Genomic DNA, 12152 nt, shown 5'->3' with positions numbered 1-12152 from the left:
ACAGCCCCAGCCCCAATAGTGGTAGAAGGGGAAATGCACTATGAGGTCAAACAAATCCTTGTTTCTAGAATCCACAAGTGAAAGCTGCAGTACTTAATCCAATGGCAGGCTTCCCTGATATCAGAAACTAGATGGGTGAAAGCCCAGCATGTACAAGTGGATAAATTGTGAAGCAATTGTGAAGCAATTCCACATTAGGTACCCCGGAAGCTGGGGCCAACACAAGGGGGAACTAACAAGCAATAATTATTCTTTTTGTTTTCCAGGTGCCCTTTCCCCTTTAGGGGGCCAGCCTGTCAACCTATGAAACTTACTGTCCTTAAGACCACCGTAGTGCCGCTAGCTTGCCAACAATTACGGGGGAGGGGGAAGGAAGAGAATGTTTTGACAGAACAAAGTTTCTTCTCATAACAATTTCTGGAAGATTTACTGGACGTGACCTGAATTGTCAGGGTGGGTGGATTACTCTTTTAATTATCTGTTTCCCACCATAGTTTTAGAGTTAGCTTACATTATACCTTGCTGTATTAATTATGCCTAAGAAAGTTAACACTGGAGTTCATAATGTCTCTGGTGTTTTGCTTGGTTGGGCTTTTCAGCTGGAATATAACACTTACAGGTAATATGTTAACTTTTCTTCAAGAAATACCTTTATTTAATTTTTAAATAATGGAATATTTCTTCCAAATAGATGAGAAGAAAGAACTTGCTTCATTAAACTGAATTATGCACAAGCTATCAAAGCACACTTTGTACAGTGAGGGGAAAAATATTTGATCCCCTGCTTATTTCGTATGTTTGCCCACTGACAAAGAAATGATCAGTCTATCATTTTAATGGTAGATTTATTTTAACAGTGCGAGACAGAATAACAACAAAAAAAATCTACAAAAATGCATTTCAAAAAAGTTATAAATTGATTTGTATTTTAATGAGTGAAATAAGTATTTGACCCCTTTGCAAAACCCTTGTGGGCAAAACCCTTGTTGGCAATCACAGAAGGCAGATGTTTCTTTTAGTTGGCCACCAGGTTTACACACATCTCAGGAGGGATTTTGTCCCACTCCTCTCCAAATTATTAAGGTTTTGAGACTGACGTTTGGCAGCTTGAACTTTCAGCTCCCTTCACATATTTTCTATGGGATTAAGGTCTGAAGACTGGCTAGGTCACTCCAGGACCTTAATGTGCTTCTTGTTGAGCCACTCCTTTGTTGCCTTGGCCGTGTGTTTTGGGTCATTGTCATGCTGGAATACCCATCCACAACCCATTTTCAATGCCCTGACTGAGGGAAGGAGGTTCTCATTCCTTTGATGTAGTGAAGTTGTCCTGTCTCCTTAACACCCCCAAAGTAGGTTTTCCCCTCCATGTTTGATGGTGGGGATGGTGTTCTTGGGGTCATAGGTAGCATTCCTCCTCCTCCAAACATGTTGAGTTGAGTTGATGCCAAAGAGCTCGATTTTGGTCTCATCTGACCACAACACTTTCACCCAGTTTTCCTCAGAATCAGTCAGCCATTCATTGGCAAACTTCAGATGGGCCTGTACATGTGCTTTCTTGAGCAGAGGGACCTTTAGGCAGTGCAGGATTTCAGTCACTGATGGCGTAGTGTTGTTTTCTTGGTGACTATGGTCCCAGTTGCCTTGAGATCATTGACAAGATCCATGCAGTTCTGGACTGATTCCTCACTGTTCTCATGATCATTGAAACTCCATGAGGTGAGATCTTGCGTGGAGCCCTAGACCAAGGAAGATTGACAGTTATTTTGTGTTTCTTCCATTTTCGAATCATCACACCAACTGTTGTCCCCTTCTCACCAACCTGTTTGGTGATGGCCTTGTAGTCCATTCCAGCCTTGTATAGGTCTACAATCTTGTCCCTGACATCCTTGGACAGATCTTTAGTCTCAGTCATGGTGGAGAGTTTGGAATCTGACTGATTGCTTTTGTGGACAGGTGTCTCTTATACAGGTAACAAGCTGAGATTAGGAGCCCTCCCTTTAAGAGAGTGCTCTTAATCTCTGCTTGTTACCTGTATAAAAGACACCTGGGAGCCAGAAATGTTGCTAATTGATAGGGGATCAAATACTTATTTCCCTCATTAAAATGCAAATCAATTTATACTTTTTTAAAAATGCATTTTTCTGGATTTTTTGTTGTTATTCTGTTTTCACTGTTAAAATAAACCTATGATTAAAATTATAGACTGATCAAATTACTTGTTTTTAAAAATATTCTTAAATGAACCAGGAGACAAAAATATAATGTAAGAATAAAAAAGAGAATCCCTTGCTGTAGAAGATAGTCTTTTAAAATTTTATTATTTTTATTCTCTATACTTTCTCTACCCAATCATGGAGAATATTGATTTTTATTACCTATAAGGCTAACATATCTAATTTTATTCTAAAATAGAAGAAATATTATGAAAGCATCATAATTTATTAAACAATCATTAAAAATAAATTTGGTTCTTTGGCATATATTTGATGAAAGCTTCATTCTATTGTTAAACAGGTTTCATTTTTGTTTGCTGAAACTGCTCCCACTCAACAGTTTGCTTGTCAACTGCCAATGTGCCCATTCCCAAAGCCACCCAGCAATTAGTGAACTTCATGAGACATCAGTAAGTTTTTGAAGGCTTTTACCATGACACAGCTTTTAATGGAATAAAACATAAGGAAAATGGTATTATGATTCCTCTATAATTATAATAATTATAATAATAATTCCTCTTTGACTAATTGCTTAACATGCCAGTCTGATAAGATGATGCAATTTTGGTTTTACTGGAAATAGGATAATTTGTTTCTTTTGAAAGAGTACACCTTTAAATGTTTTTCTAAAACAATCAGTTGATCTTGTATTCTGACAACAAATAGAGGGAGAAAAAACCAAAGATGTTTAGCAACTTTGTACAATAGGTTTCAGGTTCAACATATTTCAGAGACAGATGTTGATTGTAATCAGTAATCATCCTCTCCTTTAAAGTTTACTGTAACACAATGTTCAACAAAGGTTGCAACTTTCTACTTATCAGTTCTTGTAATGCCAAGGAAGCCAGTTTATGTAGCTCCCCTCTTTCCAAGGATTAAAGGTTCTCAATCAAATTACTAATTTACAAAAATAAATCAAGATATTGTGTTTATCATAAAATATAAAACAGCCATCCAGAGATGTTGGGCAGTGACATCGTATTATATTTTACTGTCTTTTGTTAATTTATGTTCTTATCTTCCAGATAGATAATGTGTGGCACAAGAGCATCTTGATAACAATAACTTTCTTCACAATTTTGTTTCGAGCATTTCTTATTGCATGATGCATGTGTACAGAATATAAAAATGCCACAACATATTAAAGTAAGACCTAGTTAGATGGGAAGTCCTATTTCAAGAGTACAGCACGTTTTGCATGCAGGCAATCTAAACTCAATCTTTGCCACCTGGAAAGAAAAAAATAACCCTACCAGAAATTCTAGAGCTGTTGCTGATCAGGTTGAAAATACTAGAACTAGATCAAAAGCAACCTACTATGGGACTTCCGGTTTTGTGTCACGGTGAGACAGGATGCAGGTAGGCAGACCTCCGATTTCGCCCTGCTGGGGGCCTTGAAAAGAGCCTAAAGTTGCCCCGAAGAGATGGCAACTTTGTCAATCACAGACAGTCGGCGGTCTCTCCATTCGATCCAAGGAACACCTTCTAAACCGGCAGGTGAAAGACCGGACACACCTCTGTAGCAGGCCATTAGCTGTTGACAATAAAATTCAAGAATAAAAGCTTGAATTAGCACACCGTAAACAGCATGTTTGGACTGGCTGAGAATATTGATCCTTTCTTTACTATTTTACAACTGAATTTCCTGGGAAAGGCACCCAAATAAGCTTAAAACCTTCGGATGTGAACGAAAGCGGTGTTTAAAATTTTTTATGGGGGACAGAAATACTGAAGTGAAAGTAATATAAGGCTACAGTTTTGATAAATCTGAGAACTGAGATAATTGTTAAGTTTTTCTTTGAAAAAAAAAAACTTGAGGTGAAATATAAAAAATCAACCCTTAAGAGTGGAAAATGGACTTTGAATGACATCTAGTGGTGGATTTGAGTACAGCACTATAACTAGCTCCTTTGCTGCTTGGTGTCTTTTAGCTTAAAGGAGAACAGCTGGCAATAAAGGAAAATATTTTGGCATATTTATCATCCTGACCTTCATTGACTATATATACCTACTGAGCTTGGACTTTTAATCTTAAGAGCTAGTGGGGAAAAAAGAAAAATTTGACTTTTGAATATGTCTGGCTGCAGGGAGGTTGAACATTTTGAACACTGGGAACATTGTGGATTACAACCTTGCCTGACTGATAATTTGACTGATAATTTTCAGATACTTCAGACAAAGGATTACTATAAAATAGTGCTATTATGACTAGATATAAAGGCTATATATAAAGGCTATATATAAAGACCAGAAAACTAGAGGAAATTTTGTTCCACTCTTATTGAGACTAGCACAGTGATGGCGAACCTCTTAGAGACCAAGTGCCCAAACTGCAACCCAAAACCCACTTATGTATCGTCAGGTGCCATGTGGGTGTGGCCCATTGGATGGGCGTGGCCCATTGAACAGGCGTGGCCCATTGGATGGATGTGGCTGCAGTGGTCATGGCAGACTGGGTGGGTGTGGCCACCTTGATGTTGCTCGTGGGGAAGGATGCCTGTGGGGGCCAGGTAGAGTTGGGGAAGATCCAGGGGGTCTCTGGTGGGTGGGATGGTGGGGAGGCTCATCCTGAGGGGCAGGGCAGAAGTGCCATTGCCGCAGGGCAAGGCGAGGCAGGGGCTGGGGCAGCTGCTGCCTGACAGCATCAGCCCCTGCACACAGCAAGTGCATGGGGGCCAACTGTGTCCATCAGCAGCCACAGCCTGCTGGCCCCTTGGTTTTGGCACAACATGGCTGTTTGCCGTCTCGTGAATCACACCCAATGCGGCTGCCATGAGGCCACAGAACTAGCCAGGTTGAGGTAAGGAACTGGGATACCAGTTTCTTACTGCTGCCTGGCTTGTTCTATGGCCTCATGGCAGTGGCACTGGGCAGGAGGCAGTAAATGGCCGGTTTCAGCATGATGTGGCTGTTTGCCTCCAGCCGCGGCCATTTGCCACCTCGCGCATCACACCCAATGCCACTGCAATGAGGCCATGGAACAAGCCGGGCAGAGGTAAGAAACTGGTATACCTTCTCTCCGCCCGGCTTGTTCCACGGCATCATGGTAGCTGCATTGGATGTGATGCACGGCGGCAAACGGCCACGCGCCAAAACCAAAGGGCTGACAGGCTGTGGCTGCTGATGGACACAGTTGGCCCCCATGCCACCATGGTACTAGAGGATTTCTAGGAATGATGCCCCAAGAAAAAACAAATACCTTTCAGAAGGAAATACTCTCTATGCTACAGCAAATTCATCAAACAATTCTTGCACACAAAGAGGACATAAAAAGAAACCATACTGAGACTAAAAATAACCTAGGTGATATAAAGGACCAAATCTCCAAATTGAAGCTACAACTGGAAAACTCCCAGACAACAACTGCCAAGTATGAACAAATAAACCAGAAATCAGAGGGTGAAACAAAAGAAATGGACCTACAGATGGAGGAAATAGGAGAAGGGAAATATGGACTGCCATACACAAATAAAATACTCCAAGACCTACTTATAACAATGAAAATACAAAAGACCCTTTCTCCCAAATACACCTGATGACAAGGAAGAAGATTGTAGATAATGGAACATAGAGTGGGCAGGGGAAATGTCTAGGGAATGTGGATGGGCGGATTTCCCCCCCAAAAATACTCTACCTAATTGTCTTTCTCATGCTAAGCAACTTTCACAAAAAAGGAAAGAAATTTTTTGGGTGATTTAATTACCCAGGCCTGGAAAGCTGCTTGGTGAAGAAAGAAAGCAAGAATTAGACTTAATAAACAGAGGATTTGATCTATCAGAGGGGGCACTATCTATTTAATATACGGTACTTGTTTGAACATGATTAAAAGAATGGATGACCCTTAGATATAACTAGATTTTTATAATGGAAGATATGATTTAGAATTAAAATAGCATTTTTTTTCTTCTCTTCATATGGGAAATTTGAAAATAAGAGGATTGCTATCAATAAAATATTTTAGCTATATAAATGTAATTAATATTGAGAAAATCATAACTGACAAAGATACTTTAAATATGGGACATCAAACTTTAATAAGAGCACAAAAAACAGGATATTGACTTATGAATTGATATTGTTACTTTGATAATATTAGTAAACTATGATGAAGATGTCTATATCTAATTTTGTATACATCTAAGAATTGTAATTGTTTAATAAGGGAAAAAGGGAAAAATATGGGGAAGAAAGAAAGATCAAGGAAAAAATACTGGCTTGTGCAGTACTGAATAGATTTGTATTGAAGAGGTTAATGTTAAAAATGTGAACACAAACATGATGTTTTTTGTTGTTAGTTGCAAAGTTGTGTCCGCCTCATCGTGACCCCATGGACAATGTTCTTCCAGGTCTTCCTGTCCTCTACCATCTTCTGGAGTCCATTTAAGCTCACGCCTACTGCTTCAGTGACTCCATCCAGCCACCTCATTCTCTGTCATCTCATTCTTCTCTTGCCCTCAATTTTTCCCAGCATTAGGCTCTTCTCCAGTGAGTCCTTCCTTCTCATTAGGTGGCCAAAGTATTTGAGTTTCAACTTCAGGATCTGGCCTTCTAAAGAGCAGTCAGGGTTGATCTCCTCTAGGACTGACCGGTTTGAACATCTTGCAATCCAAGGGACTCACAGGAGTCTTCTCCAGCACCATAGTTCAAAGGCCTCAATTCTTTGGTGCTCAGCCTTTCTTATGGTCCAACGTTCATAGCCATACATTGCAACTGGGAAAACCATGGCCTTGACTATACGCACTTTTGTTGGCAGGGTGATGTCTCTGCTTTTTAGTGTGCTGTCTAGATTTCCTCCCCAGGAGCAAGCATCTTTTAATTTCTTGGCTGCAGTCCCCATCTGCAGTGATCTTGGAGCCCAGGAAAATAAAATCTGTCACTACCTCCATTTCTTCCGCATCTATTTGCCAGGAATTGAGAGGGCCGGATGCCATGATCTTAGTTTTCTTAATGTTTAGTTTCAAGCCCACTTTTGCACACTCCTTCTTCACCCACATCAAGAGGCTCTTTAGTTCCTCTTCATTTTCTGCCATTGGAGTGGTATCATCTGCATATCTTAGTTTGTCAATATTTCTCCCGGCAATCTTAATTCCAACTTTTGATTCATCTAGCCCTGCCTTTCGCATGATGTGCTCTGCATATAAGTTAAATAGGCAGGGCTACAGTATACAGTCTTGCCAGACTCCTTTCCCAATTTTGAACCAATCAGTGGTTCCGTGTCCAGTTCTCACTGTTGCTTCTTGACCTGCATATAGGTTTCTCAAGAGACAAATAAGATGCTCTGGTAGTCCCATCTCTTTAAGAACTTGCCACAGTTTCTTGTGATCCACACAATCAAAGGCTTTAGCATAGTTAATGAAGCAGATGTTTTTCTAGAACTCCCTAGCTTTCTCCATGATCCAGCGTCTGTTGGCAATTTGATCTCTAGTTCCTCTGCCTCTTCAAAATCTTCCATGTACATCTGGTAGTTTTAGATGCATGTACTACTGGAGTCTAGCTTGTAGGATTTTAAGCATAACTTTGCTAGCATGTGAAATGAAGCAATGGTACAATGGTTTGGAACATTTTGGAATTGGAATGTAAACTGACCTTTTCCAATCCTATGGCCACTGTAGAGTTTTCCAAATTTGCTGGCAAATTGAGTGTAACACTTTTACTGCATCGTCTTTTAAGATTTTGAATAGGTCAGCTGGAATACTGTCACCTCCACTAGCTTTGTTGTTGCTCAGATTTCCTAAGGCCCATTTCACTTCACTTTCTAGGATGTCTGGCTCGGGGTCAGTGACCACCCAATCGTGGTTATCTGGGATGTTAAGCTCATTCTTGTATAGTTCTTCTGTGTAGTTTTGCCACCTCTTCTTAATCTCTTCTGCCTCTGTTAGGTCCCTGCCATTTTGGTCCTTTATCATGCCCATCTTTACATGAAACGTTCCCTTCATATCTCCAATTTTCTTGAAGAGATCTCTGGTCCTCCCTATTCTGTTGTTTTCTTCTATTTCTTTGCACTGTTCATTTAAGAAGGCATTCTTATCTCTTCTAGCTATTCTCTGGAATTCTGCATTCAATTGGGCGTATCTTTCTCCCTTGCCTTTCGCTTCCCTTCTTTCCTTAGCTATTTGCAAAGCTTCCTCAGACAGCCATTTTGCTTTCTTGCATTTCTTTTTCTTTGGGATGGTTTTAGTTGCTACCTCTTATACAATGTTGCGAACCTCTGTCCATAATTCTTCAGGCATTCTATCAGATCTAATTCCTTAAATCTGCTTGTCACCTCTACTGTGTATTCATCAGGGATATGATTTAGTTCATATCAGAGTGGCCTAGTGCTTTTCCCTCCTTTCTTCAATTTAAGCCTAAATTTTGCAACAAGAAGCTCATGATCTGAGCCACAATCAGCTCCTGGTCTTGTTTTTACTGACTGTATAGAGATTTTCCATCTTTGGCTGCAGAGCACATAGTCAATCTGATTTCTGGGTTGACCATCTGGTGATGTCCATGTGTAGAGCTGTCTCTTGGGTTTTTGGAAAAGATTGTTTGGTATGACAAAAGATTGTTTGGTATGACAAAATTCTATGAGCCTGTTCCCTGCTTCATTTTGTACTCCAAGGCCAAACTTGTCTGTTATTCCAGTTATCTTTTGGCTTCCTACTTTAGCATTCCAATCCCCCATGATGATAAGGACATCCTTTTTTGGTGTTGATTCTATAAGGTGCTGTAGGGCAGGGCTTTTCAACCAGTGGTACGGGTAGCACCTGTGGTACATTGGCACCTGGCAGGTGGTACGCGACCATCCTAGAAAGGGGAGGGGAATGAGCTGAACCAGTGGCAGCACCGCACAAGCCTGAGTGAGAGATGGCTGGAACTGCAGGGCTGTCAGGGATCAGTGGAAGTGCCAGGATCAGTGCCAGGCTCCAACTGGAATGTTGCAGCATCTCCAGGGTCTTGTGATTTACAATCAGATGCTTGGCAACTGATTCATATTTATGTTTATGATTATTGGACTTATATACCGCCCTTCTCCCGTAGGACTCAGGGCGGTTCACAAGGAATTTAAAATAACAATACACATTACAACAGTTAAGAACAATTAAAATAATTAAATTTAGTCCTTGAATAAAATAAAACCCCTATTAAACTCCAATTAAAACCCAATTACATAAAATTACAATTAAAATTCTCAATCCTGGCCGGAAGGCTCAAAGAGCCAGGTCTTCAGGTCCCGGCGGAATGAACGAAGGTCAGGGGCAGTCCTGAGCTCTATGGGCAGCTGGTTCCAAAGGGCAGGCGCACCCACAGAGAAGGCCCTCCCCCTGGGTGTTACCCACCGGCAATCTTTTGTCGGCGGTACCCTGAGAAGGCCCAGGACGAAGGGAGCTTGATTCCGGCAGCAGGTGTTCCCTCAAATATACCGGACCCAAGCCATTTAGGGCTTTATAGGTCATCACCAGCACCTTGAATCTCACCCGGAGGGCAACCGGAAGCCAATGCAGCTCGCGGAGCAGAGATGTTACATGGGAGTATCAGGAAACCCCCATCACAACTCGCGCGGCTGCATTCTGCACTAGCTGAAGCCTCCGAGTGGTCCCCAAGGGCAGCCCCATGTAGAGAGTGTTGCAGTAGTCCAACCGGGAGGTCACGAGCGCATGAGTGACTGTGCGTAGGGCATCTCGGTCCAGATAGGGCTGCAACTGGCGCACCAGGCGAACCTGGGCAAAGGCCCCCCTGGTCACGGCTCCTATATGATCTTCAAAACTGAGCCTCGAATCCAGGAGGACGCCCAAGTTGCGAGCCCTATCAACGGGGGTAACACCTCACACCCCCCATCATTAAAGGTGGAATAGACTGGTTAACCCGAGATGCCGGTACGCACAGCCACTCAGTCTTGGCAGGATTGAGACGAAGCCTGTTTCTCCCCATCCAGACCCGGACTGCATCCAGGCAACGGGACATCACGGCGAGGGCAGTGCTGGGTTGGTTCAGAGTGGGAAGAAAAAGCTGGGTATCATCAGCATACTGATGATACCCCACCCCGAAACCACGAATTATCTCGCCCAGCGGCTTCATATAGATGTTGAACAGGAAGGGAGAGAGAACCGACCCCTGAGGAACTCCACAAACGAGAGACCTCGGGGCGGATCTCTGCCCTCCCATCAACACCAACTGCGAGCGGCCCAGGAGATAGGAGAACCACTGCAAAACAGTGCCTCCCACTCCCAACCCCCTGAGACGCCGCAGTAGGATACCATGGTTGATGGTATCAAAAGCCGCTGAGAGATCTAATAGGACTAGGACAGAGGAACAACCCCTATCCCAAGCCCGCCAGAGATCATTCACCAGCGCGACCAATGCTGTCTCCGTGCTGTACCCGGGCCTGAAGCCCAATTGGTACGGGTCAAGGTAATCAGTTTCCTCCAGGTGGTCACAGTGTCTCAGGGTCTTGTGAAGTGACCAAAACCTGCTGCAACCACCCAGCGGGGGGCGGGAATAAAAAACAAAGACACCCCCACCCCATTCCCACTGCCAATCCTCAACAGAAATGCTCACAACAATGAAAACCTTGGATAGGAGGAAGAGTGCCACCAGGCGGGCAGGCAAGTGTCTTGCTTGGCTGTGGCTTGAGGGGCACTTTTTTCAGTGCCATTGTAACTTCGAACAGTCACTAAGCGAACTGTTTTAAGTCGGGGACTACCTATACTTCATCCCTTTTTTCCTTTTTTTTTTTGGTCATCAAATTTTTGACACCTTGCTAGGCGACTGGTGGTGCTCGGATGTTGCCATATCCTAAAAGTGGTACAATGGATGAAAATGTTGAAAAGCCCTGCTGTAGGGCTTCATAGAACTGGTCAATTTCATCCTCTTCAGCACCGGTGGTATTGTGATATTAGTTTGCCTTGAATTCGCACTGAGATCATTCTGTCATTTTGCAGGTTGTATCCCAGTATTGCTTTTCCTACTCTTTTATTGCCTACTCCATTTCTTCTGAGGGATTCTTGCTCACAGTAGTATACCTGATGGTCATCTGAATTAAATTCACCCATTCCTGTCCATTTTAGTTCGCTGATTCCTAAGATGTCGGTGTTCAGTCTTGTCATCTCTTGTTTGACCACGTCCAGCTTGCCTTGATTCATGGATCTTACATTCCAGGTTCCTATGAAGAAAAAATCTTTACAGCATTGGACTTTCCTTTCACCACCAGATGCATCCACAGCTGAGCGTCCTTTCGGCTTTGGCCCAGTGACTTCATTCTTTCTGGCACTACTAGTACTAGCCCTCTGCTCTTCCCCAATAGTATATTAGACGCCTTCTGACCTGAGGGGCTCATCTTCCAGCGTCATATCTTTTTGTCTTTTGGTACTGTCCATAGAGTTTTCATGGCAAAGATACTGGAGTGGGTTGCCATTTCCTTCTCCAGTGGATCACATTTTGTCAGAACTCTCTGCTATCACCTGTCCATCTTGGGTGGCCCTGCGTGCATAGCTCATAGCTTCATTGAGTTACACAATCCCCTTCGGTGCGACAAGTCAGTTTACTAAGCTTTAAAGGTTGTAATTTAAAAAAATTAATAAAACCTATAACAAAAACAAAAGCAACCCATTATGAACGCTGTAACATAGCATCTCCTAATTTCAGGGCTTTTTTTGTCATAGAGTGAACCGGAATGGAGTTCCGGCACTCTTTTTTCAATGGATTTTCCAGAGTTGCATTCTTTTCCTATTGTTTTCTTTCCTATCGTTGTTTGTTTTTGAAAATGCCCTGCTGGTGGTATAGTGCAAGCAGGGTCCCCTCCAGCACTATCTGCCTCCTCTAAAAGGAGTCATGAGGCGCCAGAGCATCACAGCCAGAGAATGGCTTGATTGGCTGGGTCGGACCATGTGGTGTGGAAGCCGATGGTGGTGGTGGGAGACACATAAACATGGAAGCCATTTTCACAAGAGGATAAGTGAA

General features: G+C 42.6%; 1 long non-coding RNA gene across 1 annotated transcript; it reads right to left on the bottom strand.

The window, feature by feature from the left end:
- Positions 1-828: 828 nt before the first annotated feature.
- LOC310641907 lies at positions 829-4491 on the bottom strand. Its single transcript, XR_014492795.1, has 2 exons — positions 3531-4491; positions 829-1736 (listed from the first exon to the last, which is right to left on the bottom strand). It is a non-coding gene; the product is annotated as an uncharacterized lncRNA (long non-coding RNA).
- Between the last annotated feature and the right edge of the window lie 7661 nt (positions 4492-12152).

Source organism: Vipera ursinii (genome assembly GCF_947247035.1).
Source record: "Vipera ursinii genome assembly, chromosome: 6".
Taxonomy (NCBI): domain Eukaryota; kingdom Metazoa; phylum Chordata; class Lepidosauria; order Squamata; family Viperidae; genus Vipera; species Vipera ursinii.
The sequence above is the reverse complement of the archived record's forward strand: the minus strand, read 5'-3'. Positions and strand labels throughout refer to the sequence as shown.